Below are 12,077 nucleotides of genomic sequence, written 5' to 3'. Positions count from 1 at the left end.
CATGCTCACGACGAAAGAGAATACAACCATTACGGCAAGCATGGATGGTATCATAATCCATACCCACCATTGTTAGCATCTTTTTCGCTTCATCTCTTGATGCGGGCATGGTATTTGGTGCAGGCAACATCTTCTGGAGCAACCTATGACAAAGACACTATCCAAATGATGATTCTAAAAACAAACAATATCCAAATAATGAGTCAAATTAATGCAAGGTCTAACCTCATTAAGGCCGAGACACTTGTATCCGACCACCCATACTGTGTACTTGTAGATTCAAGATTGAGAGACAAGCACGTAGTTTAGACATCCTAGCACCCTCATACAATTGTGTTGATTGCAACTCTTGCATTTTGACCTCAGACTCTAACATCACGTGTACGTGGGATGTAGTGCCCCTAAAAATAGAATCCATCATGTCGACCATACCCTCGTCGTCATCCGGGAGACTATAGTCTTGTTGAAAGTGAGAAGGTATATGTGTACCCTTGTCACCCTCCTAATCTTGTCATAAGCTCATTCGTGTAAATATAAGATCTTCTATTTCCTGGTATACAATAAGATTGCGAACTTAAATAGCTTTGACTTACCGATGATCCATCAACATGTGCAACACCAACGGGGAGTACTGGTTCCAGCTCCTCCCCATACATCCGCAAGTGGTGCATGATAATACGACGTTGATGTCGTACTTCTCGCTTGCAATGAGTGCAATGACACTATAACCTCTCCGTAAGCCACTTCATGCTCCCGGGCATTGGCGCATCATCGGATGAGCTTCCACTCGTCCCTTCCATCTACACTTATAAAATCACAACATAAGCATGAAGAGGAGATATTGACAATTATAAAATAGCATGTTTGAGCTTCTCTTGAGGCCATATAAAAAAAGTGATAGTAAGCATCGCTATATAGCGACGCTCTATAGCGACGAATAAGCGTTTCTATATAGCGACGCTGTGGGTTAAAACCCGAAACGCCGAAACGCGCGGCGTTTTGCTCAATCCATTCCCTAATCTCTCAAGTAAGCAACCCAAAATCTCCTCCCACCTATTTTCGACGACCTCCCATCTATTCCAAGCAATCTCCCACTCTATTTTCCACTCCTCACCCTTCTCCTACCTCTTGTACTCCCTCTCTATCCTTTTCCCTCTTTGGTTTATTGAAAGAAAGTTCTTCAAGAGGTGAGTTTGTTTCAACAATGTAGGGTGTTTGTTTGTTAGCTTTAGTTTTGTGAGTGTTTCTTCTTGTATTGCTAAATCTGTAAACTAGTTTTCATGCTTGATTTGAAAGGATTGAAACAAAAAACGAGATTTCAAGAAAGAAACAAAACTCACCTCTTTTTTCTGTATTTCTCTTCCTTCTCTTTCTCCTTGTCTCCTCAATCTCCTCCTTTCCTTGTCTCCTCAATCTCCTCCCTTCAAGAAGTTGCTTTTGTAATCTCCTCTTTCCACTAACATCTTATTTGAAAAAATGGGTTGTTTTCTCTCTTTTGTAGGGCCAGTCCACTACACCGAGCGGGACATACTCTCTCTTTTGTAGGGCCAGTCCACTACACCGAGCGGGACATACTTTTTCAAGTAAGTGCTTCCTCTTTTTTCCATTTATTATTTTTGTTATTTGCATTGGTCTGCAGCTAGCGCCTAGCAGCAGTGATGGGCGTAGGAACCCTCTCTTCCCCTCTCACTCTTTCCTTCTTCCCCCTTCTCTTTTTTCCCTCTTCTCTTATTCTCTCTTTCCTCCTTCTCTCTTTCCCCCTCATCTCTTTTCCCTTCTCTCTTTCCTTTCCCTCTTATTCTCTATTTCCTTTCCCTCTTATTCTCTTATGCTTATGCTTCTCTCATTCCCCCTTCTCTATTTCCCCCTTCTCTCATTCGCATAAGCTCATGCATGAGCATGAGCTTATGCTTAAGTTTCCGCATTAGCTTATGCTTATGCATGAGCTTATGCGGAAATAGAGAATGAGAGAAGCTTATGCTTCTCTCATTCTCTATTTCCGCATAAGCTCCTTCTCTTTTTCCGCATGAGCATGAGCTTCTGCTTAAGTTTATGCATAAGCTTATGCGGATGCGTGAGCTTATGCGGAAATAGAGAATGAGAGAAGCTTATGCTTCTCTCATTCTCTATTTTCGCATAAGCTCCTTCTCTTTTTTCGCATAAGTTCCTTCTCTTTTTCCGCATGAGCATATGCGGAGCATGAGCTTATGCTTAAGTTTCTGCATAAGCTATGCTTATGCATGAGCTTATGCGGAAATAGAGAATGAGAGAAGCTTATGCTTCTCTCATTCTCTATTTCCGCATAAGCTCCTTCTCTTTTTCCGCATAAGTTCCTTCTCTTTTTCCGCATGAGCATGAGCTTATGCTTATGCTTCTCTCATTCTCTATTTCCGCATAAGCTCCTTCTCTATTTCCGCATAAGCTCCTTCTCTTTTTCCGCATAAGCTCCTTCTCTTTTTCCGCATGAGCATAAGCATGAGCTTATGCTTAAGCATAAGCATAAGCATAAGCTCATGCTTATGCTCATGCATGAGCATGAGCTTATGCTTAAGTTTCTGCATAAGCTTATGCTTATGCATGAGCTTATGCGGAAATAGAGAATGAGAGAAGCTTATGCTTCTCTCATTCTCTATTTCCGCATAAGCTCCTTCTCTTTTTTCGTATAAGCTCCTTCTCTTTTTCCGCATGAGCATAAGCTCATGCTTATGCTCATGCATGAGCATGAGCTTATGCTTAAGTTTCCACATAAGCTTATGCGGAAATAGAGAATGAGAGAAGCTTATGCTTCTCTCATTCTCTATTTCTGCATAAGCTCCTTCTCTTTTTCCGCATGAGCATAAGCATGAGCTTATGCTTATGCTCATGCATCAGCATGAGCTTATGCTTAAGTTTCCCCATAAGCTATGCTTATGCATGAGCTTATGCAGAAATAGAGAATGAGAGAAGCTTATGCTTCTCTCATTCTCTATTTCCGCATAAGCTCCTTCTCTTTTTCCACATAAGTTCCTTCTCTTTTTCCGCATGAGCATAAGCTCATTTTTCCGCATGAGCATAAGCATGAGCTTATGCTTATGCTTAAGCATAAGCATAAGCATAAGCTCATGCTTATGCTCATGCATGAGCATGAGCTTATGCATGAGCTTATGCAGAAATAGAGAATGAGAGAAGCTTATGCTTCTCTCATTCTCTATTTCCGCATAAGCTCATTCTCTATTTCCGCATAAGCTCCTTCTCTTTTTTCGCATGAGCTTATGCTTATGCTCATGAGTGAGCATGAGCTTATGTTCATGTTTCCGCATAAGCTCATGCTTATGCGTGAGCTTATGCGGAAATAGAGAATGAGAGAAGCATAAAGCTGCCTCCCGCAAGGGAAGGAAGAGTAGGACGGGCGGCTCATGTTGTGCTGACTCGGGAGATGTAGAGGAGTCAGCACACTCACGCTCCTTTAGGTCTCCACTTGGTCCAGAGACACAGTATCAGTCAGGTCCCTTTCCCTCTCCTACTCCCACTGCTATTCCTCGCTCCGGAAGCGGTCGCGCAGCTTCCACTCCTTTAGACTCTGCTACCGTCAGTCCCCCTTACTCATCAGGGGATCTCTCCTATCAAATCACATCTGCCGGAGAGATAATAGAAGATAAAAAGGGCAAAGCAGTGATGGCCGCCATGAGGAGGTTGATGAGTCATCACTTCAAGAGCGGCATAAATACTGATTGGTGGTATCAAGATGCCCAAAAGAAGCAGGCGGTGATCGATGAGTTAAAACAAAGATACCCTAATCCGCCAAATGTGGAGTTTAATGACAATTATATGCTCGAGCGCATGGGTTTGGTCCTAAAGCATCGTAGATCAACCTTGCATACTTCCATTACAAAGGGGTTGGCTAAACCCAGCTGGGCAGACAAAGCTGATTGAAAGTACTTCAAGAAGCAACATAGGGACCATCCCGAAATGTTCAAGGGTCAGAGGAGGGCTGCGAAGAGATGGCTGGACGTCGTAGGTACTTCGCACTTTGGTGCAGGCGGATGGTATGCGTTCGAGGCAACCGTGGTAAGTCTACTTCTTCCCATTTAATGTATTGTTCTATTTGTTTTACTTACATATTACATGCACTTTAGCTAACTCTAACTATCATAAATTGGATCCACAGCAAGCTGCGATGGGTCGTCTTCCTACGGATGCAGAGACGCGATGCGCATTTCAGATAGGAACAAAGCCGTGGTTCATTGAGCAAGAGGCAATGGGAGCGACAGTCGATTGGGCTGAGGTGGCTGCTCGCATGGTATAAGTTTACTCCTACTTGTAATCTCACTTTTTAATTTAAGTTCCAATCTAATTTTTGATTTATATGGTTCACTCTTAGGGTCAAAGCTCAAGCGTCGCATCATCGGAGGCGAGCGATCAACAGGGGCAAGGATCGGACGCAGGTGCCGAGGACGAGGGAGAAGACGCAGGTGTCGAGGACCAAGGAACAGGCCAACAAGACGAAGATGATTCGGATTCGGATTCGGATGAGTAGTGGTAGTAGCATTTTGTATATCCGCTCGTTTGAGCAATTTTGTATCGCCCTTTCACAGGGTAATTTTGTTACAAACACTGTTGCATTTTTTACTCATCATTTCACAAGAACAATTTTGTATCACCCTGCAAGCAAGGGAAATTTTGTTATAAAAAACTTTCTTTTGTAATTACAAAAAAAAAAAGGATTAGTGGGGCTAAACAGGGCCAAAAGGAAGCCCTGTTTAGCCCCACTAACCCTTTTTTTTTACTTCTGTTAATCGTCGCTATATAGCGACATTTACCAGTGTCGCTATATAGCGACGATTAACAGTGTCGCTATATAGCGACATTTGCATCGTCCCTATATAGCGACGTTTGCCAGTGTCGCTATATAGCGACGCTCCTTTTCCGATGCTTTTAGCGACTTTTATAGCGACCTTTGTGCCTGAGAAAAAAAAAAATTTAATGTAAAAAGCATCGGTATTTCCGTCGGAAAATGGCCTATGCCTTGTAGTGCATTGAGAATGGTGTAAACTGTACCTATCCTTTTTTATAAGATACATTTCATGGGACAAATCTAACCCTAATCCTAAGGTGTGAACTTACTTTAAACTTGAACCTATAATCTAAGGGGTGAACTTATATATATTGCTCAATTGGTTCAATATAATATCGTATATAGTAAGTCATATTGTGTGTGTACTTCTCTCTCTCTCTCTCTCTCTCTCTCTCTCTAGTCCCCATCCAATCTTCTTTATACTAGACATACTCAATATGGAACTATGTCTTGGAAAATAACAAAATGTCTTTAGCTATAGTGGAGTTAAATGGACAAGACCTAGTCTTTGAGCTCAAGCAACATCTTGAGAGAAGTTGCGAAGGAGAAAGAAGAGACAAAAGAGGAGAAGGCAACCACCACAAGTCTAGGAGCAGCTAAAGAGGAGTAGGAAACCACTTGAAGTGAGCATCTCTAGATACAATATGCACAATTTTCTATTTAAAAAAGATGATTTACAAGGTATACATAACCGTACTTAGGAATCCTATTATGTAGTTTATACCCATTCTTTACATGAGGTACATACCATTTCTGCTACTCTTGTATAGATGCTACCCCTTATACATGCTATAATCTTCACAATTCATTCAAGAATGTACCAAGAGTAATGTCATAAATTGTAGGCTAGCATGGTGCATAACCCCACAACTAGCAAACAATAGACACTTTTGCTTTAGAAATAAAAAACAAGAAAACAAGGTAGCTATCCAAAACCTCTTCTATAGAATCATCAAGGTGCAATGTAATGAATCTTAGTATCAAACAAAAAAGAGCTTGTGACCCCTTTAGTCAAGATTATAGAATGCATTAGCAAAATTAGCATAATCCATACTTAGCAAATGGTAACCCCTTCTATAAAAAGGACCAATAATAAAAAACAAGGAAATTATTTTAGACTAGTTTTGCAAAATTACCCAAGGCACAATGCATCCACACCAAAACTCAACCATGATAGAGCTCATATTCACTCATCACAATATTGAAGAAGAATGCATAGTTTAGCCTAGAATCATTAATGTCCTTCTGAATTTTTTTCTTGAAATCCCCAATGCATAAAAGGCAAAAGAGCTCAAAATCCTAAGGAAAGAGATGCACTATAACACTTCTATTCAGAACCACAATAGTTGTATGCAAGACCCTGTTAATGATCATGGTTGAATATAAATCCACCATGAGTAAGGAGCCATTAATCGAAAGATTACTTTGATGATTGGTACCATTTGTATGGAAGCATAAACCTTTGTGCCAAAGTAGACCTAGATGTCCCAAGAGATAAAGGTGCTAGCAAAAGTACATAGTATGTTATGCCATTTCAATTATCCTACTTTTCAGCTTACTTCAAGGAGGCATCAAGGTGATATCTTTCCTTTCTTATTCTTGTATTTTTTATCTTTTGTTTTTTATTTTAAAGAAATGATGAGTGAGGTCAATGGGATACATTACCTTAAAACCATACTAAAGTGAAAATATAGCAACTTGCTTTTGCAAAGAGAGAGAGAGAGAGAGAGAGAGAGAGAGAGAGAGAGAGAGAGAGAGACTTGTGTATGCAATGCTAAGGTTTAACCAAGATCCAACTTAAAATTTTCATTGAAATATTGAAATTTATAAATGAAACTTGAAATTTAATTTCTTGAAAAAAGAGACATTCTAAGATTCTACCTTGAGACCTGATGGAGTGGGTCTCCAACCCATCGTAGACTGATTTTTTTAGTGTGTTAGGCTATTAAAAGGCAATTTTAGCCTTGATAAAAGGCTATCTTCATAAAAGCTATTTTGAGATGCATAAGTCGATTAATTTTTTGAAAAAATACATGTGGAATTCACAAAGGAGCATTCAATTCTCCATTATAGCACTACTTTTAAGGAGATAGTGCTAATAAAATCGTGTTAATCCTTGGAGCGAGAACTCAAACAACAAACCTTTAATTCAATGCCCCCTTGATAATCAAAACAATATGCTATCTGTGAAAACTTGTTGGAGAAAATACTTAGTAAAATCTAATCTTTGACTAAATAAGAGGATCAATATACTCTATGGTCTCTCTCTCTCTCTCTCTCTCTCTCTCTCTCTCTCTCTCTCTCTCTCTCTCTCTCTCTCTCTCTCTCTCTCTCTCTCTTTCTCTCTCTCTCTCTCATACACTATACCACCTTTTAATAATGAGGTGTTAATAACCCATAAGATCAAATCCTCTACGACATAAAAAGAGTACAAAGTAAGAGATCTAGTGAATACTTACCAAAGATCATACATGAAAAAGGAAACCCTTATTTTCAAAAGGTAGTATCATTCAGCATTATAAGAGTTGTACTTTGAAAACTCAATTAACTAAATTCTTAATTGATGTTTCAATATATAGAACAAATGCTTGAAATACTTTTTTTTAGCATAGTTTAAATTCCAACTTAAGAACAGTCCCCTTTAACTCCAACATAATTCAGCCAACTTTAAATTCATTTATTCAACTTCATAACATTTTAATTTCAAACTATAACTTTAAATTCACATTTGAGAAATTTTATACATGATGTCTTCAAGGGAGTTTCTCCAACTCTAGAACAATGTTTCTAGCTTCACCACTTTTTATTAAAAAAACAAAATAGTATTTTGGATTTGAGAATCTCTCTCTTGGTTTCTAACAATTTTTATAAGCTTAAGAATAGTTTTTTCAAGTTAAAATAGTATTTTGAATCAAACAAGATATAACTCTTTTTAAACAAAATTTGTAGCTTCAAAAAAAAAAGGTACCTTATATATTCTAGGATCCAACTTTCCTCTTCTAATTTGCATATGCATGCTATTGTCCCATCCCTAGGCTAGAAAGATGCATTTTCGAATACAACAATCACTTTTTAGGTGAAAGGGGTCCTTAGAGATCTAGGGTGGGCGTTAACTTATAAGGATCCTATGATCAATAGGAACCTTCTTCAAATAGGTGCCCTCATTAGGGTCTAGCTTTTTGATGCTGTGTGCAGTGTAGGCTACGGGCATGTGGCCCTTCTCCGTGTAGTCAAATTTTGTACTTAGTCTTTTGTTGGGACCTGACCAACCTTTAATATAGATATAACTCTTCTTAAACAAAATTTGTAGCTTCAAAAAAATAAGGTAGCTTATATATTCTAGGATGCAACTTTCCTCTTCCAACTTGCGCATCTGCATGCTATTGTCCCATCCCTAAGCTGGAAAGATGCATTTTCAAAAAACATGTTTCATAAAAGTATAAATGTTCATAAAACTCTCTAGCCTTGGAAGCTCCTTTGCAAGGCCCTTGGGAGTAGTAAAGGAGATGAAGTGCTCTCTGCGCACATGCACTTGAATTACATATCTTTATAGTAACTGCTTGTGTGATTTGCATTAGCTAGGAAATGCTAATTATTGACCCTCAATGGACATTTATCTAGTTGCGTAAACAACATTAAGTACCTATACTTACCTCCCCATGCTCAAGCTCCATGTTGCATAAAGTGAGAGCACTATGATGGCTCCATTGGGTTATTGCTATTTTGGGCCTCATTCTAAGTTTTCCTAGTGCTCTTGCCCAAGGTTTATGCTCATTGATGCCTTCTCGGATCTTTGCAAAGAAAATTGAATTTAGCAAAAAGGGTGCAAAGTGGTTCTGCCAACAAACCAACAAGACTTATAGCACCCAATGAAAAAACATACATTAGAGAAATGATTTTAGCCTATAGCTCAACTTTAAGCACTTTGGTCATATCTATTATTGGTTTTCTTGCTACCAATGCAGTGTATTGAGAGCAAAAAGGGTGCAAAGGAGGTGCAAAGTGGTTTTGCCAACAAAGCAACAAGGAAACTTATAGCACCCAATGAAGAAACATATATTAGGGAAATGATGCGGCGTTGTAGCTCCACCAAGAACTCCAAAACCTTGCATGGAAGATACAACTCCAGTAAAGGCATTATACATGATTTTGGTTCCTTTGATGCCAAAATCAAAAGGCATTATACATGATTTTGGTTCCTTTGATGCCAAAATCAAAAGAAGCACAAAGTCGCTCTTTATAGAGGCCTCTTGCAAGCTTTTGCAAGCTCAAAGAAAATGTTTTGGAGGTGCTACCAAGATGTGCAAATTCGAGCGTCTCTCTCTCTCTCTCTCTCTTGTAGTCTTTTATTCTCATGCATTGTTTGTCGCCTCCCATGAATTCCTCCCTGGTGCTTCTGAACTTATGTTGCTGCTGCCTTCCTCTTTTACATGTATCCATGTCTATTGGTCCTCTGAAGCAAAGAAAACAACAAGAAATTCGACCGTGACTAGCTAGGGACAGTAGGATGCACTATTTTCACGGCACCTCGACGATTTGATTCTCTGAAGCATGTGCATACACATTGCACAATTTTATCGGGAAGAGGAAAATTGATGTTGATCGCATTTTTGCTGCCCAATTTGACCACCATCCTTTCTTCGTGGGCTTCATCGATGTCTTCCTCATCGTCCTGGTCTCTCCCCTGGATCCCGCATATGGCTTTCTTATGTGGCACTGTAGGATGTGAGGCCGGGCACAAAAGGGGAGATGCGCAAAACCAAAATTACAAAACACAACTCAAGACACATCCAAATCTGCACGAAGAGCCTTAAAACACTCAATGAAAGACAGGCATCAGTGGGGTATTATCAAACGCAGACGAACAAAATCCAAACTGAAGCACTCGTTGTTGCTCAGCTTCCCTATGTGCTCGCTCTTTTTGAACTTGTTCTTCTGCTGTGGTAGTGAGAATGCAGGCCGGGTGGATGGAAGTTGGTATCCAAACTGAAGCACTCGTTAATGTTGCTCGGCTTCCCTATCTGCTTGCTCTTTTCAAAGTTATCATTCCGCCGCTGTGGTAGTGAGAGTGTAGGCCAGGCAGATGGAGCTTCGAGTGACCCTTTCGAGGAATTATACCCAGTTGGTGTCTCTGTCTCCAGCGTATCATTGAGTCTAAAGCATCCTATGGCACAATGCAAGGAATCCATGAAGGAGCTCGAAAAAAAGCGAAGGAAACTACAACAATAAACCTTTCGAATATTTTGGGCATATTATTGAAACGATTGGAATGGATCAGCCCTCCTCGAACTCGCACAAACCATCTTGTGTGTCGCCTCTTCTAGGTTGAAGTTGATTGATGAAGCTACCTGTTTTGGTGCCAAGATCTGGAGAGCTGGCAGGCTGATGTTATCCGCTCAACAAATTCTCTGCACCTCCTCTCCTGTTACCGTTGAGAGAGCTCTCAAATGGCTCTGACTCTTGGACTAAATGCTATAGCCTCTCTTTGCCCAAGTAATTTCTCCAATTTTTGAGCTGCAATTGCCCGAAGCTTGTGTTCAGATCAGCCGCTTTCTGTAACGGTTGGCAAAGATTATGCCAGAATTCAAGACCACTGAAAATCAAGGTACACACAGAGATTCTCTCCAAAAATCAGGTATTCGTTCTCGCCCTTCCAGGAGGCCTCTTTGCTATAGCTGATATGAATCTAAAGGCCAAGTTTGCGTGACAACGAAGAGATATGGGAAGATGGAGGCTGTAACTGATTTGAATCTAAAGGCCAAGTTTGCCACGTGGTAAGTAGCGAAAAAGGAGCCTCTTGATCAACAAGTGGCAAAGCCTTTGATTGCCACCTCAAACTCTAAAATAAGAGATATACGAGTAACCTGACCCGTCTACGACAAGCTAGCGACCCGCTCCGCCGGGTCTCAAGATGCTAAAATGTCTGAAACCAACAATATAACAAAAGAAACATTTAAATGCAAGCAACATACTCTAACAAAAAAAATCTCTATGACATAGTACTTCAAAATATTACATCCGAAAGTGAAGCCACAGAACTCATTGATATGTCCAAATACACATTCGCAAACAAAGTCATAAGTGGGCATACAAAATCCACAATAGACACACAAACATCCCTCAAGGAGAAAGTCTGCGGCCATGTACTATAGGGAAAAGCCTGCGCCAGCCATGTACTCCACATCCGCCACGTCCAAAAAAAATTCTCTATGACAGAGTACTTTAGAATATCACATCCAAAAGTGCAGTCACATGTCTGAACATGCAATAACTACATCAAAGAACTGATAGATATATCCAAATACACAGCCGCAAATAAAGTCATAACTGAACATACAAAATCTACAATAGATACACAAACATCCCTAAGGGAAAGTCTACGGCCATGTACTGCAAGGAAAAGCTTGCGACGGCCATTCACTTCACATCCACCATATCGACCGCATCCACTGCGGCTACGAATAGACAACGGAGTACCAACAATCGTATCTGGACCAGCATCACATAGAAAGATAATTTGGGAACTATAATTATTGAGCCATAAAACTTTTATACATGTATGTAAAGATATATATAAATATATAAATATAAATATTTATATTTATATATTCATATATATATATATATTTATTTATTTATTTATATATATGTTTAAATACATAAAAATATAAATCTATATTTATGCCTCTCTCTCTCTCTCTCTCTCTCTCTCTCTCTCTCAAACATGGATGATAAATCTCTCTATATTTATGCCCTCTCTCTCTCTCTCTCTCTCTCCTCCCTCCCTCCCTCCCTCCCTCCCCCCCCCCCCCTCTCTCTCTCTCTCTCTCTCTCTCCCTTTTCAAATATAGATAAATCTATATTTATCTCTCCCCCTCTCCTCTCTCTCTCTCTCTCTCTTCTCTTTCTCTCTCTCTCTCTCTCTCTCTCTCTCTCTCTCTCTCTCTCATTCTCGCTCCTCTCTCGCTCGCTCGCCCCCCGCTCTCTCTCTCTCTCTCTCTCTCTCTCTCGCTCCCCCTCTCATTCTCACTCCTCTCTCGCTCGCTTGCCCCCCCCCCCCTCTCTCTCTCTCTCTCTCTCTCTCTCCGCCCTTGCATTCTCTACTCTCTCTCTCTCTCTCTCTCTCTCTCTCTCTCCCTCTCCCTCCCTCCCTCCCTCCCTCCCTCCCTCCCTCTCTCTTTTTGTCTATCTCTCTCCTCTCTCTCTCTCTCTCTCTCTCTCTCTCCTCCCCCCCCCCTCTCTA

This window comes from Dipteris shenzhenensis, chromosome 7 (genome assembly GCF_047967505.1).
Source record: "Dipteris shenzhenensis isolate YYH24624 ecotype China chromosome 7, Dip_SZ_1.0, whole genome shotgun sequence".
NCBI lineage: Eukaryota > Viridiplantae > Streptophyta > Polypodiopsida > Gleicheniales > Dipteridaceae > Dipteris > Dipteris shenzhenensis.
The sequence above is the reverse complement of the archived record's forward strand: the minus strand, read 5'-3'. Positions refer to the sequence as shown.